Raw genomic sequence first — 9,367 nt, 5'->3', positions numbered from 1 at the left:
GCAGTACCACTGCTGTTCTGGCCAGTCTGGGAAGGATGGGGAGCATGGAAACTGTGTGCAAAGGGAAAAAGTGGCAAAATGGGAGAGACATAAAAAAACTGCAAAAAGAAAAGTGAGGAAGGAGGTGTAAGCCTCACTGATGCCATCCTTCAGAGTTCCTTTTGCTGCTGCACCTCCAAGGACACTGCACTTTACAAATGAAGGGAGCAACACAGGTAATCTGCACTGCAGTTCCCACAACTCTCAGCCCTTCCAGCAGCCCTGGCAGCTCCTGCCTCCGGCTGCCTTCCCAGGATAGGGGATGGCCCAAGCTCCCTTCCTTTACAACAATGGAGGACATGAACTTTGCACGGGAAAGATGCAGCCTGTAAGGCTTACCCTTGTTCTCAACAGAAAACTAGGAACAGTGTGTAATTGGAAAAGGAAATCCTTAGTATGTCCTAGCTGCCACAAGGGGCCCAAAGTGTTACCTCATGCAACAGAACTGAAGCCAGCACCTCTTACCTAACAGCAGCTGAGCAGCGCTTGTGGCAGTGCTTGCAAGGACATCAACTGCCTGTTTGCTTATTCCAGGTCGTGCTAGGTCTCAGATGAAAAACACTAGTCAGCACTGCCTAGCAGCAGCAGGACATGGGTAGGGAGAATGGGGAAAACTGGACATTTCTAAAGGCAGTTCTAAAGTGAATCTAGATACTGTTTCACTGGATCTAGATACCACCTGTCCCACTTGCAGGGACTGGCCAAAACTTAGTACACTGGAGATTCCAAAAGGTGATTGAACAAACAAAATAAACTGCTGAAAGCTCTAATAGCTCACTGGTTAAAGGAATCCTCTCAGATCCAAATAGCAGTATGTTTGGTCTATAACTTTCCACACAGCTTGGTTTACTGTTTGTTTCTCTCTGTGCCTCTTTCAGAGTAGCATGGATGATTAAAATCTGAGAGCTGCTTCAAAAATAATGCCTCCTATTTTATTATTTTATTATGGCCCACAACATCAGAGGTGAATGCTGATGGTGTGGCTGTAAAGGTTGAACCTTCCCACCAATCTTCTGCTACATTTTGTTGCTGTGTGGCAGATGGCAGCAGAGGGCATTCCGACAGAATAGCATCTGACATGGAAGTGCATGTGAAACAAATGTGTGTAACTGATTTCCTCCTTGTTGGAAGAAACTGCCCCCACTAATATTCGCTGACACTTGCTGAATGTTTCTGGAGACTGAACAGTGGATGTTAAAACAATGAGATGGTGGTGGTGCATTTCAGCAGTGACGACAGTGACATGAAAGACAAGGCACGTTCCAGAAGATCATGTAGATGATTTTTATGAGTGTGTCATACAAGTTCATCACTGATAGAAATGCATAGCTAATGATATGTAGAAAATGTGTTGTAGATATGATATGTAGAAAAACAGTGTTTTGTAGCTGAGAATTTCTCTATCAAACAGTGTTATTGCAATCTTTGTATCTGTTGGAGTCTCTATGGAAATAAATAGGAGGCATTGCTTTTGGTGTGACCTACTTTTTGCAGATGAAGACTATGTGAGTTCTGAAACCCATTTATTTGAAAACTTTCACTGATGTCATAGTCTAGCAGGTACTGATGTATCACTATATACCACAGATTGCAGAATTCAGCTCGGGTCCTAAGGAAGGCTTCTTCAGATTACTTTTGAGCTTTAAGCCTTTTTTCATACTGGACGATTGTGCTCTCTAGACTGATCAGTGTATGTTAAGGGGACTGCTTTTAGCACTTGCTGCGGATTGGTGGGTGCTCACGGTGTCGGAATGGATGGCTGTGAAGCAGCTCAGTATCTTAGACCCCGGACAGACGGCAGTGAAGATAAATGGATGCATCCCGCTGTATTTGCTTTCTCCGTACACTGGAGGGAGCTGCAGCATACCAGCTTGGCAAGCCACATTTTTTCTCTTGCAGTCTAAGCACGTTCTTGGGAAGTGGCTCAGTGTCTGCAGGCCCTTAGCTGGCATGAATGGTCTTCTTTTAGCTCTCCCATTTTCCTCTGCATTGGACCCACGACTCTTCAACCGTTTTGATGTAGGGGAATCTTGTTATTTTCCCCCCATCCCTGCTCTGTGGCGTTCACAAAGATGGCTAGACAGCCCTCAATGTTTGTGGATAAGAATAATTAACATAATCCTAAATCTTCCCTTCTAATCCACTACCCTATCTAATTCTTTTCATGCAGCTGTCCTTCTCCAAAAGAAGTACCCTGGGGACATTTGCAGCAATTTGGCAGGTGACTCAACATTCTTCCCTCTGAAAAGTCAGACCTCAGTGCCACAACATGATGTGAAAGAGACCTGTGCTGCAGTAAACTGATACCTTAAATCAGTCAATCAGGAAACTAAGACTCAAACTGGAGTGTTAGAAAGCATGTGTTCTTTAATATCAGTGCTGGATGCATAGGGGCTGTCCTCCTATCATGCATGGCTTACACAAAAGATCTTAAGCTTATATACATTATATGTTTTATACATGCTGATGTTTCCCAGAAGTATGTTACATGTTCAGTGACATAATTCCAATCAGGACCTCCTATTTTCTCCTCAGAGATTCAGCAGAACTTCCTTATCTCCTTGGTTCAAAGACATAGCTCCTTCTGAAATCTAAACAAATTGCAGGGCAGGGGTTTTAAACACTGAACACTAGCAGACTTAACAAAATTGTACCAAACAGCACCAGTAACTCATAAAGGAAATGTGTCCACATCCATAACATGTGCCCTAAGCTGAGCTAACCCCAGCACCTGTATGTGTTTACCTAAGAAGAGATGCAGTGACAGTGATTCAGCAAGAAGTTCTCTTCTTTTCAAGTACTTATGGCACAAGGATGTTATAGCACGAAACTTTGGATAAGACACAAAATCAGCCTTCCCAAAAATGAAAATCACCTCCTGGTGTATTTCACCCTCAGAGATGACTGCATCTCAGCAGACAGGTGCACATCATTTGCAAAGGTCCTGGAGAGGCATTTAAATGCCAGATGAATTCACTCCGTATGTCTCTGGTCTTTGCATATCCTCACAGTAAGTTACATCTGAGTAATAATAAATTAACGGACTGCTCTAAGATGTTTGAGTGTATCATTCAATAATGTAGTATTTGGTGGTTACTTGAATTGGGGCTGGTGAAATGAGTTTTCTTGGAATGTATATTGATGACTTCTTGTTTCTGATGGGCTCCACATCTGAGGTCTGAAACTATCCTGCAGCTGTCTCACTGATGTAGCTGAGGTCATCAGTGGGGAGGAGGAATGAGCTCAAAGCCTGATCCATCTGTCCCCAGTTTTGGGGGATTCTGACTTCAAATCCAGTTCACTGTAGAAGGGGAATACTACACCTCTTGTTGAGTGACAATCATACTTTATGCTGTTTGTGTCTCCAAGGATAAGGGATTCACCCCTTTATTTCCAAACAAGCAGGTTTGCCTTGCAATGTCTTACAGTCACATAATACCCTAGGGGAGTCCATGAAACTAATTAATACATGCTCACCTCCTCCGAATCATTTCAACACTTGTGAAGAATGAGAATAGGCAATCAGTGAGCTCTGAGCTGTTCAGTGAGTTGACCTTGTTATTTAGGCTTTTCATGTCCAACAAGCCTGCAGTGAGAAGTTGCCAAGATGTTCCTTCTTCCTTGCTGTGCTTCGGCATTCCATTTTCTGCTTTTTCTGTAGCTCCTACTACCAGAAAGCCCTTTTCTTTATGGTCCCTCATACCACCTCAGGGCCAATGTTCTCCTGGCTACTTCACATGTCCTTTGGGAATTCCCCTTTCTTCAAGCAGCTGAGCTTAAAAGTGGCTTTTCAGGGTCCTTTCTCCAAGACTGTTCTCCCAGGAAGAAATATAACACTTTAAGTGTATCAAACACACAAGTCTCTCTTGTAAGACCAGTTACGTTTGTTCTCACAGATTTTGAATCAAATAGAAACATCATCCTTAATTAAACCAGTGCCAGTTTTAATTACAGATTTACTATGGCCACAAGTTAAATGACAGTAGCAGTTTTAGACATTGATTCCTCCTCTCTTTCTCCTATCTCACAGCCTGGAGCAAAGTTAGCAGGATGAATCCTCCCATCAGAGAGCAGTAATTAGAGCTGGCTAAAGAAGTCACTGCCCTGTTCACGCCTCATCCACAACCAGCTGCCTTTGCAGCTCCAGGAAGAAAGGACCTTCTCTTGAAATGTCTCCTGAACTGTTACCGTAATCTAACACATATGTGTGCTCCAGACTCAAGACTGTAAGTGGTTATTCTGGTTCTGCTCAACAACCAGTCTAGTACCGAGGTTGCAAAACCATCATCTGGCTGCAAGCGAAGCAGATCTTAGAAAGTAGGAATGTTTTAAACTCAGAAAGTTCACCTGCTGGTGATTAGGTCACATCTGAGCTTTCTCGGCATTACTTGAGGCCTTAATTGAGGCTGACACTTTTCTACCGTTTTATTATCATTTAATAGTCCTAGTTTAGTAGCAGATGGGACAAGTTTTGGCACTTTAACTTCCTCTAGCAGGCCAAAGCCAGGAGCTGGCCCAGCCCTCTCCCCAAGCAAAACAGCTTCAGAAATCACACACTCAGCAGGCCACCCTGGTGTTCAGATGCAATGGTGCTGAGATGTGTACTGGGATCCTCATGCAGCCTTCTGATTCCAGTAGTGGAAATCTGGGAAGGCTCTGACTGCTACAAGATGCAGTGAATGCAGGATAGCCAGTAACGTCCAGATTAAGCACTTCTGAGTCAAAAATTAAGGGGGAAAAAAAAAAAAAGGAAAGATACCAATATAAGCTCTTTAAATCAAACTTAGGGACAAGTGTTATGGTTTTTGTATCATTTAGAAAAATATCTACTGTAACGGGCTTTCGAAAAAATCCATCCACATTCAAAATACGCAAACTGTTGAAGTCCTTTTTGGTGTCAGTGATGACAGCATTTATCCTGCTGCTGGAAGGAGGTAAGAAAGGAGAACAGCAATTGGACCGTGTAGAAGAAATGCAAATTATGCTACCTGCCAGCAGATAAACTGATAGAAGTTTATTTTATGAGAAATTAGGAACCACCACCTTTCAGGTTTCCCATCCCTCCACAGGGACTGTAAAGGCTGATTTACTTTTCAAATCCTCAGTTATGTTTTATTCCACAATTGACATTATGGGAATTTAAGCAAATGAAGGTTTTAGACATTACTGCAACTACAATAAACACAAACTGCTGTCTCTTCTATAGGTACAGTGGGGTTTGACCAGGTTACTCAGATTTTCTCTGTCCTTTCCCATGTGTAGTCACTATTCTGATTTGATAGCGGACTAGGCATACAATGTTAATGAAAATGTCCTAATGTGATATGCATGCATTTAAAAGGAAAGGAACTGCACTAATTTAACCAATCTCAGCTAAAACAGCACCTAAAGTAGACCATTCTGTATCAATATAAACAAGATATCTGTAAAAAGAAAACAACACAGGTGAATAACCCATAGCAGTTTGGTAATATTTTCTGCTTTTCTCCGCTGAGGCAGCTGCCCTAATATCTATTTTGTAATTAGAAAATAATTCAACTATTCATTTATTATTTCCTCATTTGTAATTGTTCTCAGAATAAAATCGTACTGGAATTTCAGTTGCATGCAGCTGTACAGAATATTTGCACTGAAATCAAAACACATTTGGTTTGCCTGTTGAAGTATATAAATGCTATTTCTTTGTAACAACCTAACCTGTTTAGCAAGCCTACTATACCCTTAGTTCTACTTCTTCATCTGCCATCTCAGATACTCTTCCCAATTTCATCCTTTTTTCCTCCTACTTTTTAAATTTTTTTCCTATATTTTTTATATTAATATTTTTTCTTCCCGTCTTTATCTTCATATTTCTTCCTTTCTCTCCTCTTCTGTGCATGTCTTTTTTTTTTCTTCCTCTTTTCTATTTTTTTTCCCATCTGTGCTTTCTCTCAGTTTTTCTGTCTGAGCTTTTACAACCCTGCTTTCTCTCTGTCTCCCTGGTTTCTGTTCATTACCTTCACTGAAATGCTGGCAGAAATATTTTTTGTCTTTGAGGCTAAATAAGTAACTGAATAAATAGCTAGAAGCAGACAGGAGGTTTCAGTTGCAAAATCTTTTGTGTTTTCATGGCATTTCTTCCTCAGCAAAGAGACAGTCATGTTCCTGCCCACACCAGCCCTGCACAGGGACCTTGGCTGAGAGTGATGTATCACACTGCAGCAAGGGCTGGGAGTACTGCAGGGAGAGGAGGGGAGATGTAGGGAGTGAAGGGAGAAGACAGTTTGCCAGTATCAGGATGTAAGGGGAGAATGGGGAGTGGTGGAGAGAGAGGAAAGAGAGTGCAGTATGGGGAAGGGAGGGCATGTCTAGGAAGGTGTGTTTCTGCAGGCTGCACCATTCTGGCTCTGGTTGAGCAGCCTGGAGAGACAAGATCTGAAGGGAGGCTGAGCCAACGATGGCAAAAAGCAGCACAGACAAGGCTGTCATAGGGCAGTAGGGAAACAGGCAGAAAATAGAAAAGCAATGGGAAAAGGAAAGGGAGGGAGAAAGGGGTAGAGGGGGAAAAAAGTAAGGCTTGGTTTGCACAGCAATTGTAGAAGAACACAGCTCTTAGAATTTGAATTTCTTTGAAGCTGTAATAGGGGAGGTAACACTGAAATGCAGAAAAATTTAAAAGGTCAATCAAACAAGGTGAACTGCAAACCTCATTGAAGCTCCCTTCTGTTGTGCTCCAAAGGGTGCTTTTGGGCAGCAGTGAGGTACATTAGTATCTCTAAGACTACTGGTGATGGTAAGCTGCCAGCATCTGGCTTCAGCAGATTTGTTGCCATGTGGATTTTTGCAAGGAGGGTGTGCCATTTTTGTTGGGAATGCAATCAGCATCTCCACAGTACTGAAACGTTACTCATCATTCTTGCCTTGTGTTTCTCCTCTTCCTCTTTCATTTTCTCTCTATGCTTCTCCATATGCTCATTATTTGCTGGCCAGATTTTTCTGTTTCCACACAGCTTCCCTTCTTCCCTTAGTATTTTTCTCTCCATCACTCTCCGTCCTCTCTCTTTTGGTAGACTTCTTCCTGCTGCTCCCAGACCCAGCTCAGCGTCAGGGCAGTGTCAGGTCTGTTCTTGCCCAAACTGGGGATTGCAGGGCTGTGGTGCAGCATTTTCAAAGGGAGTGGGGCTGACACACATCAGAGCTACAGCTCAGGACAAGAGTGCCTGTCTAGCTGCAGGAGGCTGTTCTTTTACAACCCGCCAGAGGAACTCCCCTCCAACATGAAGCCCTCTCCCATGCTTGCCCCTTTGGCTCCTGCTGTCTGCCTCTCCAATCACCTCCCCCATCCCTCATCCAGCATCATGCTGTACCAGCTGCCGTTTTCAGCCATGCTGACCCAGTTCTGCCCCCCTGCCAGGACTATTCCATCCCCACAATGCCAGCTGCAAAGAGAGAAGGGAAAGGGGATCCTGCACTATGGGGAGCCCCGGGGCACTATGTCTGCCATGGTGCACCCCCTGCCAAGGGGAGAGGGCCAGAGCTGAGGTACTTATGCCTGCCGCCCTTCATCTACTCCCCGGGCTTGCTGCAGAGCACACGAGTTAGATGAAGCAGTTGCTCTTCACAAATGGGAGAAGAAAAACATTTCCTCTAACACTGACTCATCAGTTCTGGACACAGAATTGCTGGACACTGAAGGAAAACACCAAAATGACTGGGAGAAACAGCATGCTCTTAAGACTGATAAACATGTCTCCTTCAGGCTAAATGTAACAAAATGCCTGCAAGATATAGCCACCCTGTGGCTGCATTATAACCTTCCCAACAGGCACTGAAATTGCAAGTCATCACTGCAACAGCATTCATCAAAAGAAAATGGGAACATAGAAAAGGAAGAAAAGGGCAGAACAGGGATGAAAAAGGGGGAAATGATCTGGAAATGAACAAAGGAAGAAAGAAAGGGAAAAAAAAAAAACTTCCTCAAGTTGTTAGAGGAAAAATGGATAGAATGAGAAAAATAGGTGGGGAAGAGGAGCAAGGTAGACAAATACAAGAGATAGAAGGGAGAGAAGAAACATTTTCCTTCTGAATTACCACATCCCTCAAGGGTTACCTTTTCCCCTTTGTCCAGCTCCTCAGTTCTGTTCCCTGTTTCTATGCAGTGTAACTGCACTTAACAAGATGTACTGCTCTCTTTTAGAGCTGGTTATGCAGCAGGGCTCGAAGCCTACCAGCTGTTATTCATCCGCTCCTTTGTTTCCGTGTATAGCTGCCTGAGCTGCTTTGTGTTTTTCTGTACAGACCATGCCCAGAAGGAGGGCAGCAGCAGCCCCTGCCTTTTCCATTACCCATCACTGTGATGCGCGCTTTCCCCCGCCAGCTCCGGGCGGCGCTTTCTTAGCGGGAGCCCCGCCGCCCCCTCAGCACTGCTCTTCGGGCTTCTCCAGTCCTGGTTTCAGGCACTGGGACACGACGGGGTTCCTACTCCTTCTTCAGGAAGAATTGTTCCACGCCTTCAGTCCATCTTTTGCCCTTTGTTTCGCCTCAGCGTTCACACCACAGGAATTATTTCCCGCCTGATCAGCTTGCTGGCTCCCTCGCTACTGCTAAGTGAGGAAATAGATAAAGCGTAAGAAACGGGAACAAACGAGTAACTCCTACACACCGGTCTCAACCCGTAACGCGCCTCTGCCGCGTAAGCATTTTCTGAGCTCAGACAGCGATCCCTCACGCGATGGGGAAATGGAGCGGAGCAGGAGACCGCAGACCGACCTCCGCCGCTGGTTACAGCCGGCTGCTACCGCCAGCGGAGCAGGCTAACAACGGAGAGACCGCTCGCAGGGGCGGTCCGCAGTCGCACGCAACCACACGCCTCCACTCACTCGCGCCTGGCCGAGTATGAGCGCGCGTGCTCCGCTGACGGCAGGGTGTGTGCCGCATACACTGTCTCGAGGCCCGTCGAGCTGTGGCTGCCTGCAATCCGGTGCGCGCATCGCGCGGCTCTTTCCGTCAACACCTCGGTCTTTGTGGCCTGCTGTCCGCCCTTTACTTGCCTGCCGCGGCTGCGGCTACTGCGGGAAGAAATGCTGCTCACTCGCTGGGAGCACTGCGCGCAACGAGGTGTGGTGCGGCCAATGGGGAAAGGGCAACCAGTTGGGAGTGTGGGCCTCGGTGTGGGGCTGCGGACGGGACGTGTTGGGAGGCAGCAGTGGGTTTGGTGTAATGAGGGTAGGTTATGTGTGGTGTGGGTCAGTGCGCAAATCTAGATGCTCTACCCTTCAAGGGGATGTGCGGTGCTGTTTGTCCCCGAGGTTGGAGCTGGAAGCGGCTGGCTGCATCAGGAACCTGGAGT

The sequence above is a fragment of the Tetrao urogallus genome, assembly GCF_951394365.1.
Source record: "Tetrao urogallus genome assembly, chromosome: 1".
Taxonomy (NCBI): Eukaryota; Metazoa; Chordata; class Aves; order Galliformes; family Phasianidae; genus Tetrao; species Tetrao urogallus.
This window is presented reverse-complemented; position numbering follows the sequence as displayed.